Source organism: Scyliorhinus canicula, chromosome 5, assembly GCF_902713615.1.
Source record: "Scyliorhinus canicula chromosome 5, sScyCan1.1, whole genome shotgun sequence".
Taxonomy (NCBI): Eukaryota; Metazoa; Chordata; class Chondrichthyes; order Carcharhiniformes; family Scyliorhinidae; genus Scyliorhinus; species Scyliorhinus canicula.
This window is the reverse complement of record NC_052150.1, coordinates 205,206,169-205,220,801: the sequence shown is the minus strand read 5'-3', so window position 1 is coordinate 205,220,801 and position 14,633 is coordinate 205,206,169. Positions and strand designations below refer to the sequence as shown.

General features: G+C 47.6%; 1 long non-coding RNA gene across 1 annotated transcript; it reads right to left on the bottom strand.

Moving 5' to 3' along the window:
• Positions 1-8,351: 8,351 nt before the first annotated feature.
• Positions 8,352-13,511, bottom strand: LOC119965653. The gene is made up of 3 exons (XR_005460595.1): positions 12,991-13,511; positions 12,089-12,218; positions 8,352-8,533 (listed from the first exon to the last, which is right to left on the bottom strand). It is a non-coding gene; the product is annotated as an uncharacterized LOC119965653 (long non-coding RNA).
• Positions 13,512-14,633: the final 1,122 nt, after the last annotated feature.

The following is a 14,633-nucleotide window of genomic DNA, read 5'->3' as shown; positions in this document are numbered from 1 at the left end:
CGCCTCATCCCCTCCGGCCCCGTGGGGGGTTCCGAGGCATACAGCTCACTGTAAAAGTCCCTGAATACCCTGTTCAATCCTGCCGGGTCTCCCACCCGGTTCCCTGCCCCATCCGCTACCGTCCCTATCTCCCTGGCCGCCTCCCTCTTCCTAAGTTGCTGTGCAAACATTCTGCTAGCTTTCTCCCCATACTCATACACCGCGCCCCTGGCCTTTCTGAGCTGCTCTACAGCCTTCCCAGTGGATAGTGCTCCCAGCTCTGCCTGCAGTCTCCGTCGTTCCCTAAGTAGCTCTGCCCTCGGGGAGTCCGCATATTCCCTATCTGTCCGTGTCATCTCCTGCACCAGTCTGTCCATCTCTGCCCTATCCGTTCTGTCCCTATGGGCTGGGATTGAGATCAGTTCCCCTTTCACCACCACCTCAGATAGGATGCTTTCTATGGTGCATCTGTAAAACTTGGTAAGAGTTAATGTGGACATGCTGAATTTCCTTAGTTTCCTGAGGAAGTATAGGTGCTGTTGTACTTTCTTGGTGGCAGCGTCAACGTGGGTGGACCAGGGCAGATGTTTTGAGATGCGTAACCCCTCGGAATTTGAAACTCTGAACCATTTCCACCTTGGCCCCGTTGATGCTGACAGGGGTGTGTACAGTACTTTGCTTCCTGAAGTCTATGACCAGCTCTTTAGTTTTGAGAGATAGATTGTTGTCGCTGCACCAAACAACAAAGAACAAACAACAAAGAAAAGTTCAGCACAGGATCAGGTCCTTCAGCCCCCCTGTGCCGACAATGCTGCCCACCTAAACTAAAATCTTCTACACTTCCTGGGTCCGTATCCCTCTATTCCCATCCTATTCATGTATTTGTCAACATGCCCCTTAAATGTCACTACCGTCCCTGCTTCCACCACCTCCTCCAGCAGAGAGTTCCAGGCACCCACTACCCTCTGTGTAAAAAAACTTGCCTCATACATCTCCTCTAAATCTTGCCCCTCGCACCAGGGGCTGGTTTAGCACACTGGGCTAAATCGCTGGCTTTTAAAGCAGACCAGGGCAGGCCAGCAGCATGGTTAAATTCCCGTACCAGCTGCCCTGAACAGGCGCCGGAATGTGGCGATTAGGGGCTTTTCACAGTAACTTCATTGAAGCCTACTCGTGACAATAAGCAATTTTCATTTCATTTTCATTTAAACCTATGCCCCCTAGTAATTGACCCCTCTACCCTAGGGAAAAACCTCTGACTATCCACTCTGTCTATGCCCCTCATAATTTTGTAGACTTCTAACAGGTCGCCCCTCAACCTCCCTCGTTCCAGTGAGAACAAACCGAGTTTATTCAACCGCTCCTCATCGCTAATGCCCTCCATACCAGGCAACATCCTGGTAAATCTCTTCTGCACCCTCTCTAAAGCCGCCACATCCTTCTGGTAGTGTGGCGACCAGAATTGAACACTCTACTCCAAGTGTGGCCTAACTAAGGTTCTATACAGCTGCAACATGACTTGCCAATTCTTATACTCAATGCCCCGGCAAATGAAGGCAAGCATGCCGTATGCCTTCTTGACTACCTTCTCCACCTGTGTTGCCCCTTTCAGTGACCTGTGGACCTGTACACCTTGTTCTCTCTGACTTGCAATACTCTTGAGGGTTCTACTATTCACTGTATATTCCCTACCTGCATTAAACCTTCAAAAATTCATTACCTCACACTTGTCTGGATTAAACTCCATCTGCATCACTCTGCCCAAGTCTCCAAACGATCTAAATCCTGCTGTATCCTCTGACAGACCTCATTGCTATCTGCAATTGCACCAACCTTAGTGTTGTCCGCAAACTTACTGATCAGACCAGTTACATTTTCCTCCAAATCATTTATATATACTACGAACAGCAATGGTCCTAGCACTGATCTCTGCGGAACACCACTAGTCACAGCCCTCCAATCAGAAAAGCACCCTTCCATTGCTACTCTCTGCCTTCTATGACCTAGCCAGTTCTGTATCCATCTTGCCAGCTCACCCCTGATCGCATGTGACTTCACCTTTTGTACCAGTCTACCATGAGGGACCTTGTCAAAGGCCTTGCTGAAGTCCATATAGACAACATCCACTGCCCTACCTGCATCAATCATCTTTGTGACCTCTTCAAAAAACTCTATCAAGTTAGTGAGAAACTACCTCCCCTTCACAAAACCGTGCTGCCTCTCGCTAATATGTCCATTTGCTTCCAAATGGGAGTAGATCCTGTCTCGAAGAATTATCTCCAGTAATTTCCCTACCACTGATGTAAGGCTCACCGGCCTGTAGTTCCCTGGATTATCCTTGCTACCCTTCTTAAACAAAGGAACAACATTTGTTATTCTCCAGTCCTCTGGGACATCACCTGAAGACAGTGAGGATCCAAAGATTTCCGTCAAGGCCTCAGCAAATTTCTCTCTCACCTCCTTCAGTATTCTGGGGTAGATCCCATCAGGCCCTGGGGACATATCTACCTTAATATTTGTCAAGACACCCAACATCTTGTCTTTTTGGATCTCAATGTGACCCAGGCTATCCCCACACCCTTCCCCAGACTCAACATCCACCAATTCCTTCTTTTTGGTGAATACTGGTGCAAAGAATGAAGTTACTGTGAAAAGCCACTAGTCGCCACATTCCGGCGCCTGTTCAGGGAGGCTGGTATGGGAATTGATCCGTGCTGCTGGCCTGCCTTGGTCTGCTTTAAAAGCCAGCTCTTTAGCCCTGTGCTAAAGCAGCCCCTAAACCCAACCACTCCAACTTGCGGCTAGTTTAGCACAGTGGGCTGAACAGCTGGCCTGTAATGCAGAACAAGGCAGCAGCAAGGTTCAATTCCCGTACTGACCTCCCTGAACAGACGCCGGAATGTGGCGACTAGGGGCTTTTCACAGTAACTTCATTGAAGCCTAGTTGTGACAATAAGCTATTATTATTATCATTATCACTAGATTCTCTATCTCCCTCCTGTATTCTGACTCGTCGTTATTCGAGATCCAGCCTACTATGGTCGTATCGTCAGCAAACATGTAGAATTGTAGATGGAGTTGGAACCAAATTTTGCCATGCAGTCGTGTGTGTACAGGGAGTACAGTACACCACCTTGCGGGGCCCCGGTATTGAGGACTATTGTGGAGGAGAGGTTGTTGTTGATTCTTATTGATTGTGGTTTGTGGATGCCAGCATTAAAGGAACCTGGATATCTTGGAGCGATGTGAGATTGGGGGAGATTACAGAGATAGGGCAGGGTAAGGCCCTAGGGGGCTTTGATTATAAGGATGAGAATTTTAAAATCAAGACATTGCTTGACCAGGAACTAATGTAGTTCAGGGGTGACAGAGAAATGGGTATTGCTGCAACTTAAGGCAGGGACAGTAGAGTTTTAGATGACCTCAAGTTTATGGAGGGTAGGATGTGGAGACCAACCAGGAATGTGTTTGAATCGTTTGAGTCTAGATATGGATGGAAGGATAAGGTATGGATCAGGGCATCGGCAGCGAGTGTGTCGGGACAGGGGCAAGTCGAGAAATGTTATGGGGCTGAAAATAGGCGATCTTTGGGATGCCATGAATATGCGGTGGGAAGCTCGTCTCGGATTCACATATAATAATAATCTAATAATCTTTATTGGTGCCGCAAGTAGGCTTACATTAACACTGCAATGAAGTTATTGTGAAAAGCCTCTAGTCGCCACATTCCGCCGCCAGTTCGGGTACACTGAGGGAGAATTCAGAATGTCCAATTTACCTAATAAGCACGTCTTGTGACTTGTGGGAGGAAACCGGAGCATCCAGAGGAAACCCACGCAGACACGGGGAGAACATGCAGACTTCGCACAGACAGTGACCCCAGTCCGGGGATCGAACCCGGATCCCTGGCGCTGTGAGGAAACAGTGCGAACCACTTTACTACTATGCCGCCCATGTGACACCAAGGTGGCCTAGAGACTGGCTTAATATCAGACTGCTGCCGGGGAGAGGGATGAAGTCGGCAGCCAGGGAATGGCGTTTGGAGTGGAGTGGAAAACAATGGCTTCAGTCTTCCTGATGTACCATCAATTGAACACGAGACGAGTTGCTGGACAAAAGTATGGCTTTAATCAGCTAGATGTTAGCCCTGCGGTCGATTACAGTATAAGGACGACCGCCGGGAGTACTGGGTATTTGTACCCCGCCCTGGAGGCGGGGTTAACTCAGCCTCTCTACCAATCGGGGAGCCGTCACATGACTGGTCTCAACCAACCGGTCGAGAGGCACATGACCGACCAGGGCCAATGGTAAGCCGGTGTTCTGCACCAATGGCAGGCAGCTATGCTAATCATACCACCACATTTCCCAATACCTAATTGGAGGCAATTTCTGCTCATCCAGCACTGGGTGCACGATAAGCAGTCTGTTAATTTAGCAACAGTAGAGGAGTCAAGAAAGTGGGTGGTGAGGTGGAGCAGAGTGTGAGCAGCATAACGCCGTGCCAAGGGGCAGCATGTAGATGAGAATTGGACAGGACCAAGAATTGACCATTGGAGACATCCGAGGTAACGGGCGAAAACGGGAAGATAAGTCATTGCAATTGATTCTCACACACTGCCTTAATACTTGTCTAATCATAGCCACTCATCTGACTTAAAAAAACAGCATTAGAATTTAGTGTAAGTGTAGATAATTTAGCCGTTCATAGAACAGAATATTAAAAATTATTTAGAAATACATGAAATAAAATATTTCACAGGAAGAAAATATGTTTAATCTTTTACGGCTTCCAAAGTATCTCCATATCTAAAGAAATATATGTTTGTTTTGAAGATGGTACAGCAACGTTTCACCAGATTGATGTCGAGTATGAGAGGGTTGTCCTTTGATGGGAGGCTGAGTAAATTGGGTCGACATTTTCTGAGGTTTAGAGGAATAAGAGGTGATCTCATTGAAACGTACAAGCTTCTGAAGGAACTTCGGCACGTAGTTCCCCCTGGCTGGGGAATCTAGATCACAGGGACACAGTCTCAAAGTAAAGGGTTGGTCATTTAGATCTGGGATGAGGAGAAATTTCACTCAGACGCTGCGAGTCTTTGGAATGTTCTCTCCCAGAGGGATTCAGAAGCTCAGTGATTGAGTATATCGAGGAAGTGAACAGAAATACAGGACGGAATTCTCCAGCCTTTCCCGTTGGTGGGATCTCCCAGTCCCACTGAAGTAGGCCCAGCACCTACTTCTCCTGTGGTTCCCCATTGGCGGGGCACAGCTGTGGAACGTAAATCACCATCGGCTTTGGAGGTACTGGAAGATCCTGCCAGCAAATGACGGTGAGCCTGTCATCAGTTCTATGGATGAAGAATTCAAACTTCTATGGAGTTAAAACCATAAAACCATAGGACCCCTACAGTGCGGAAGGAGGACATTAGGCCCATCAAGTGAAAAATGAAACAAAATGAAGTCTGCACCAACCCTCCAAAAGAGCATCCTGCCCGGGCCCACTCCTTGCTCCATCTGCCTAACCTCACCTATCATGTACATCCCTGGACACTAAGGGGCAATTTACCATGGACAATCCACCCAACCTGCACATCTTTGGATTGTGGGAGGAAACCGGAGCACCCGGAGGAAGCCCACGCACACACGGGGAGAAAGTGCAGACTCCGCACAGTCACCCAAGGCCGAAATTGAACCCAGGTCCCTGGGTTCTTAGCAATAATCTAATACAGCAACCTAAGATAGAAACTCCAAGTTTAATTGAATTATTTGAGTATGTGCTTCTACATGCAGAGGTGAGTGATGATGGGACTGAGAATGAAAGGTTTGTGCTTTGCAGCCAGTTACATTCAAGTCAGAAAGTCGCCAGCTGACCCTTAAGCTCAAAAAACGTTTGAAGAAGCCTTTCTCACAGCATCCAATCAGCGGGCCTCAGCGTGAAACAACATATCATGGCCAGACTCCCTGGGCTGGATTCTCCATTTGGGAGACTAAGTGAAAAATGAAAAAATGAAAATCGTTTATTGTCACGAGTAGGCTTCAATGAAGTTACTGTGAAAAGCCCCTAGTCGCCACATTCCGGCGCCTGTCCGGGGAGACTGGTACGGGAATCGAACCGTGCTGCTGGCCTGCTTGATCTGCTTTAAAAACCAGCGATTTAGCCGAGTGAGATAAACCAGCCCCTAAGTCCCCACGCCGGCATGAAAACAATGATGTTTTATGCCAGGAAAACCGGAAATTCCCAGTTTTCCTGGGGGCTAGCAAGGTAGCAGCGTAGAGGTCCCAGCTCTAGCTACCGATGTGGCCGTGAGCATTTTCAGTTCCGTGGCCGTGGGTGGGCATGGCGGTGGCCGTGGGTGGGCATGGCGGTGGCCGTGCGTGGGCACGGTGGTGGCCGTGCGTGGGCACGGCGGTGGCCGTGGGTGGGCACGGTGGTGGCCGTGCGTGGGCACGGCGGTGGCCGTGCGTGGGCACGGCGGTGGCCGTGGGTGGGCACGGCGGTGGCCGTGGGTGGGCACGGCGGTGGCCATGCCGTGCTTCATGGCGGACTCAGCCTGCTTCCCGGACTGCAAAGGTAGTGCGCCCCTTCGGCCGCTGGTGCGCCCTGGACCGCCCGCCCACAGAGTTCCCAGCCCTGAATGAAGACCCCCTGCCCACGGATCGGCCCTCCCCCGACTGTGGCAGCATCGGACTGAGTCCGCAGCCGCCCCGTGAGGTTCCCGAACGGTGTGAGCACACGTAACACACGCCATTGGGAACTCAGCCAGTCAGGGATGGAGCATCACGGGGCCGGCCTAAGATCAAATGGAATTTTGGCGTCGGGGAGCGGAGAATTCAGCCACATGTCTTCTCAGGTTTTCAAACAGACGCGTGCAGTGGGTGACGGTGAAATTCTTTCCATAGAATCCCTAAGGTGCAGAAAGGGGCCATTCAGCCTATCGCGTCTGCACCCACCCCCCGAAAAAGCACTCTACCTAGGCCCACTCCCCCGCCCTATCCCCATAACCCCCGTTGGGTTAATCTACCCAACCTGCACATCTTTGGACTATGGAAGGAAACCAGAGCACCCAGAGGAAACCCATTTAATTGCTTGTTGTTCTCTGTGAGCCATACAGTAAATCCAAACTGCAGACGGAGCAATTGCCTTTACCAAGGCCCAGAGGCCTGACTTGTGGTCTTCCAGAGCTGGAACACCATCAGTACCAAATCCAACCATGTAATTCCAGGAATGATTTTGCCTTCCATGTATGCCTGTAAGACCCAAATATTCCCTGTGCTGTTTCATGGTCAGGAAGTTGAAGACAGAACAGGATGTCTTCAACAATACTATTTGCCCACATGTAGTCCCCACATGTGTGCATTTCACCCCTCAGTGCTTCAATTTGAAGAGCAAAAGCAGGTCTGCATTTCAGGCCATCCACTCAGTGTGGGATTCCTGATCAGCTGCAATTGCCTCAATCCTGCACTTCAGAGTGTTATTCGAAAGGGACACAGCTGAAGTCTATTTTGTTTCCCCAAAAATAATTTAGTCAATTCTGATCGCAGCAGGTAAGATCACAGTTTCTGCAATCATCTGAGACTCCTTTGCCTGCGAAATCTGACAGCTCACCTCATAAGATGTTCTTTGAGCTTCTTCACAGATGGTTACAGCATTCTTAAACCAAACTGGTTGCAGCAAAGACTCCTCTTTTCAATATTGAATAAGTGATCATAGTTTCCTGATGTATTCCTTGGGAACAGTCTCCACGCGTTGCTTAAGCTTATTTGGCTTCGTGCTTTTGCCAGGCAGCACTTGGAGACAAATGATCAACGTTGACCTTCTATCTGGTGTGGGTAAAATATACTCAAGGAATCATCAAGTAAGAATGTGTTTCTTACTTTCTTGTTGAGAATAAACACTGCCAGAGATAGAAGCTCTGCATAAAGAATTGCCCATTGTGTTAGCTGCAAGTTGCTGCTAATTTTCAAAATGATTTTCAGCCTGTTCAGCTGCAGATTAGAGAAGGGCCATGCCAGTGAGGGGCTCTGGGACTTTCTGCGCAGGGGGCTCCTACCTGAACCCACCCCTTCATCCCCTACCCTCCAACTGCAGAATGGCCTTCTTCCCCCGCTCACTAATCTTCCCATCTGGGGAAGCAGCGGCATAGTGGTATTGTCCCTGGGCTAATCACAGAGTCATGCTCTGGGGACCCGGGTTCAAATCCTGCCATGGCAGATGGTGAAATTTGAATTCAATAGAAATCTGGAATTAAATGCCTAAAAGGTGACCCATATGGTTCACTAATGTCCTTTAGGAAAGGAAATCTATCGTCCTTACCTGATCTGGCCTATATGTGGCTCCAGATCCACAGCAATGTGGTTGATTCTTAAATGCTCTCAGGGATGGGCAATAAATGCTGGCCCAGCCAGCGACGCCCACATCCCACAAATGAATAAAAAAAAGGATTCCTGTTGATTGATGTATGGGGGTCGCTTGAAGAAAAATCAGGCGCACTCATGGGAGACATTGACGATGCCTGTGTGGAAGTCCTTCACTCCCCTGCCAGTGAGTTGAAAGCTGGAAAAAGAAAACAAACACGCACATCATGGGAGCTCAGAACCTGTCACAGGGCTTTCCCACCAGAGTCTGCACTCCATGGCTGCCATTTTAGCTTCGGAGCTCACAAAGTGAAAATCTTACCCTGTGACCTCACTGGCGGTTGTAACCCATGGTTTATGGCCCTCCAATACAGGGCATCAACTCTGAGTGCACTGAGTGCTGAATTTGGGTGCATTTGAGTGTGACAGTGAGAGTTTGGTGGCTGAGGGAATGCTGTATTTGGGTGCATTTGAGTGCTATAGTGAGAGTTTGGTGATTGAGGGAGTTAGGTGAGGAGGGAGTAAGGTGCTCCTCTCATTTCCTCAAAGAGCGTGAAGGGAGCCGGGAGTTTACAGAGAGTGCAGCTGACTGGGAGCAGAGTCGGAGGGCGGAGTTCCAGTTGGTCCACAGGGCAGCAATTTTCTGTAAGGTAAGAGGGGATGGAGGCTAGGGCAGTTGCATGCTCCTCCTGTAGAATGTGGGTGGTGAGGGATGCCACCGGTGTCCCCGCTGACTATACCTGCGGGAAGTGCACCCAACCCCAGCTCCTCAGAGACCGTTATGGAACTGGAGCTGGATTTGGATGAAAGGTTGAATGTCTTGTTAAGAGCAAGAAGGATACTTATGTAAGGCTGAGGAAGCAAGGTTCAGACAGGGCGCTGGAGGGATACAAGATAGCCAGGAGGGAACTGAAGAAAGGGATTAGGAGAGGTAAGAGAGGGCATTAAAAATCTTTGGCGGGTAGGATCAAGGTAAACCCAAGGCTTTTTACACATATGTGAGAAATATGAGAATGACTAGAGCAAGGGTGGGTCCGATCAAGGACAGCAGCGGGAGATTGTGTATTGAGTCTGAAGAGATAGGAGAGGTCTTGAACGAGTACTTTTCTTCAGTGTTTACGAATGAGTGGGGCCATATTGTTGAAGAGAACAGTGTGAAACAGACTGGTAAGCTCGAGGAGATACTTGTTAGGAAGGAAGATGTGTTGGGCGTTTTGAAATTCTTGAGGATAGACAAGTCCCCCAGGCCTGACGGGATATATCCAAGGATTCTATGGGAAGCAAGAGATGAAATTGCAGAGCCGTTGGCAATGATCTTTTCGTCCTCACTGTCAACAGGGGTAGTACCAGGGGATTGGAGAGTGGCGAATGTCATGCCCCTGTTCAAAAAAGGGAACAGGGATAACCCTGGGAATTACAGGCCAGTTAGCCTTACTTCGGTGGAAGGCAAAGTAATGGAAAAGGTACTGAGGGATAGGATTTCTGAGCATCTGGAAAGACACTGCTTGATTAGGGATGGCCAGCACGGATTTCTGAGGGGTAGGTCTTGCCTCACAAGTCTTATTGAATTCTTTGAGGAGGTGACCAAGCACGTGGATGAAGGTAAAGCAGTGGATGTGGTGTACATGAATTTTAGGAAGGCATTTGATAAGGGTCCCCATGGCAGGCTTATGCAAAAAGTAAGGAAGCATGGGATAGTGGGAAATTTGGCCAGTTGGATAACGAACTGGCTAACCGATAGAAGTCAGAGAGTGGTGGTAGATGGCAAATATTCAGCCTGGAGTCCAGTTACCAGTGGCGTACCGCAGGGATCAGTTCTGGGTCCTCTGCTGTTTGTAATTTTCATTAATGACTTGGATGAGGGAGTTGAAGGGTGGGTCAGTAAATTTGCAGATGATACGAAGCTTGGTGGAGTTGTGGATAGTGAGGAGGGCTGTTGTCGGCTGCAAAGAGACATAGATAGGATCCAGAGCTGTGCTGAGAAGTGGCAGCACGGTAGCATGGTGGTTAGCATAAATGCTTCACAGCTCCAGGGTCCCAGGTTCGGTTACCGGCTAGGTCACTGTCTGTGCGGAGTCTGCACGTCCTCCCCGTGTGTGCGTGGGTTTCCTCCGGGTGCTCCGGTTACCTCCCACAGTCCAAAGATGTGCGGATTAGGTCAATTGGCCATGCTAAATTGCCCGTAGTGTCCTAAAAAAGATAAGGTTAAGGGGGGGGGGGGGGGTTGTTGGGTTACGGGTATAGGGTGGATACGTGGGTTTGAGTGGGGTGATCATTGCTCGGCACAACATCGAGGGCCGAAGGGCCTGTTCTGTGCTGTACTGTTCTATGTTCTAAGTGTGAGGTTGTCCATTTTGGAAGGACAAATATGAATGCGGAATACAGGGTTAACGGTAGGATTCTTGGCAATGTGGAGGAGCAGAGAGATCTTGGGGTCTATGTTCATAGATGTTTGAAAGTTGCCATTCAAGTGGATAGAGCTGTGAAGAAGGCCTATGGTGTGCTAGCGTTCATTAGCAGAGGGATTGAATTTAAGATCCGTGAGGTGATGATGCAGCTGTACAAAACCTTGGTCAAGCCACATTTGGAGTACTGTGTGCAGTTCTGGTCGCCTCATTTTAGGAAGGATTTGGAAGTTTTGGAAAAGGTGCAAAGGAGATTTACCAGGATGTTGCCTGGAATGGAGAGTAGGTCTTATGAGGAAAGGTTGAGGGTGCTCGGCCTTTTCTCATTAGAACAGAGAAGGATGAGGGGTGACTTGATAGAGGTTTATAAGATGATCAGGGGACTAGATAGAGTAGACAGTCAGAGACTTTTTTCCCAGGTGAAATAAACCATTACGAGGGGACATAAATTTAAGGTGGAAGATATAGGGGGGATGTCAGAGGTAGGTTCTTTACCCAGAGAGTAGTGGGGGCATGGAATGCACTGCCTGTGGAAGTAGTTGAGTCTGAAACATTAGGGACCTTCAGGCGGCTGTTGGATTGGTACATGGATTATGGTAGAATGATGGGGTGTAGATTAATTTGTTCTTAATCTAGGACAAAAGTTCGCCACAACATGGTAGGCCGAAGGGCCTGTTCTGTGCTGTATTTTTCTATGTTCTATGTTCTAACTCATGGGGATTTGTCTCATTTTAGTCCCTTAAGTAGCTCTTGGTCTACAGCAGTGAGGTCTTCTTCTGGTTTTTTCAAATCACAACCAGTGATCTTTGATGAGAGATGTTTCATATGAAAGAGATGGGGCCCTGTCACAGTCCCTCTCTCACAATCCTAAATCCTGTAACTTTTATTTTCCCCACGAGCGTATCACGTGACCTCACCCTGTGAACTCCGTAGTCTGTGTCTCCATTAGTGCATAGTAAGAAGTTTTACAAAACCAGGTTAAAGTCCAACAGGTTTATTTGGAATCACTAGCTTTCGGAGTGTAGCTCCTTCATGCTCACCTGATGACGGAGCTACGCTCTGAAAGCTAGTGATTCCAAACAAACCTGTTGGACTTTAACCTGGTGTTGTAAGACTTTTTACTGTGCTCACCCCAGTCCAACGCCGGCATCTCCACATCATGGCTACCATCGATACCTCTATTAAAGCAGCTTGTGTTCTTTGCAAATGCATCATAGTAACTGCTGTAAGCCAGTGTTCTTTACTTAACAAAAAGGTGTCCTTTTCAAAATGGAACAATACATACTTATATCTAACCAATGACATTATAAAATCATATTTTATATAACACATCTTCATAATACACCCACCTCAATCTGACCATATAAATACCCCAACAGTGGATGCTCTTCTGTTGGCGATTATTAAAGAATTGGTAAATGATGCAGAATGTTGACTTCTTGGTAGCATTACAAGTTGTGGATAATCCTTCAGGGGCATCTAGAAAAACATAAGAAAAGTATTTTTAGGATAGTCTGGGTCATTGTGGTGTGCTGAAATGTGTACGTCTATTTGATTGCATGGATGATTAACTGAGTTAGGGACAGGAAGAAGATTAATAGGAAAAGGAGAGTACCAGTCCACTGCTTCTGTGAGTTCAGGTCTCAAGCACAAATCTATTTGAATGGACACAGTGCTGCAAATTGGTGGCACCTCGTGACCTCCAGTACTATGTAGGCTTGTCCTGCAAGCAGAACAGTTAGAAACCACAGAGGCCGTGGAATCCCTTAAGTGCAGAAGGAGGCCATTCAGCCCATCAGGTCACACTGACCCTCTGAACCAGCACCCTTCGCTCTATCCCGTAATCAATGACTCTCGGCATCTTTGGACATTAAGGGGCAACTTAGTATGGCCAATCCACCTAACCTGAACAGCTTTGGGCTGTGGGAGAAAACTTGAGCACCACGCAGACACGGGAAGAACGTGCAAGTTCCACGCAGACAGCGACCCAAGACTGGAATCGAACCCAGGACCCTTACTTGTGTCACTTGCATTGCACCTTAGAAAGTGTGAGTTAAACATTTGTATTCACCTTCAGCATGTGTAAATGAACATATACCATGCAAAGGTCCAGTTTTGAAGTGTTAGAAAAAGATTGCAGTGAGGAAACGAAAGGAGAGTATTTCTGAAGGGTCATCATGCAGCTTTGAACATGCCTAAGCAGGTGAGAGGTAACACAAGTATAACACATATAATTTGCTCATATACTTACCATTTAACAGTGGCCGGCCTTAGCGTAGCAGGCCTCCTGTGGCTAGTAATCTTTCATTCTTATCCTCACCAACATCCTTTGCTTGCTTGACACATCATTTACTCTTGTCTGCCACCTCCTGCCTAGCAATGTGTATAATTCCTGCCAGAGCGGAACTGTCCTAAACAGGGGGAAAGTCTTCCTTGCTGTACTTGTGGTCGAAGCATCGGCAAGTTATCATCTGAGGCCATAATGTCAACGCCTGCAGAATCTAAAAATCTCCAACCTTGTCGGCAACCATACAGCAAGACCGGACGCGTGGAATGCCGATGCAGCTGCCGAGGTAGCAATGGCATTAAATCCATCGGGTAACATTTTCCTTTCAATAGCCTTTAACTTTAGCGGATGTATTCTGCCCTAACTTCCGCCAAGGCTTCTCTCAAGCGGGAAGGTGCTGGGGAAACAGTGTCATATCTCCCATTCCGACTAGCCCATTAATGCGCGAGGTTGAGCAGCGACAGAGCGGCAAGGTCAGCCTGTGGACTTGGTCAGGAAATGTAACAATTTCACTGCTGAGGGTGCGATTCCTGGCACTTAACTGCGTTGCATATAAAGCCTAATTTATTTTACATGGCTTTGCAGTTCAGAACTGTAACTGGCCACAAAGCGAAACGCACAGATGCATTATATCTATTTACGAGTTAAAGGAACTAATCACGGTGAGTGCAGGCGCAACTGTTGGTGATTGGAAATCCGCGTCTATCACAAAGCAGCATTATAAAATGGAAATTTTGTGTTTGCTTCCATTGTTTATTGACACTGACAGCAAGATTAATTATCTCTCTGCTGAGACACAGAAGCTGCCACCAAGATGTGTCACCACTTACCGAGCAAGGGCTTATTCATCACATGTGACAAGCCTGGGGATAATGGAAATTCTTGTTGAAAATTTGTCCCTCTGCTGATGTGCAGTCACATGGGCCGAAAACTACAACCTCTGAATGCCAATCGGCAGAAAGCATTAATAAAAAATGTTCTGCCAAACTCAACAGGGAAGGGAGAAAGATGAGGAACTCAATTTTTTTTTCCATTAAATGGACCTCCTTGAATTCAATTAATTAACTCATTAGGGATTTAAAGAGGATTTGCTACCTAACTCGTTTGCGCATTCGCCTTAAGACAAATCCAACAGCCATTGACAACATGCTTTCTTTGTCCTGTGCCGCACTTAATAAGGGGAACATGTTTACAAACAGCTTAATCTGTTTAGTACAAATACCCTCTTGCATTCTTTTGCCCTGTCAAAACCTCAGGAACCACATGGAAGTTTCCAAAGCCCAAAGCTGGACTTTGGTGCAACTCGATAGCAATGTATACTTTGTTTGTCCAAACAGACAGCACTCAGCAAATTGAATTTCCTGTCCTTTTTTTATCGAATGAATTAGTCTCGCGTTGGTGTTTTGTGAGCTGGAGATAGATTATCGATGCATTCTTTTTTCACAATTTGCCCAGCATCAGCAACAGAGAATAGCACTGTTGAAGAAGCACCCATTTCATTTCTCCTTTGAACAGTTCTCCGATTTCTTATATTTAGGCCTGTTTTAAATGTGATCGGTTAACCCTTTAAATGCTGAGTGCAGTCCCCATTTGCAAAGTGGAATTCT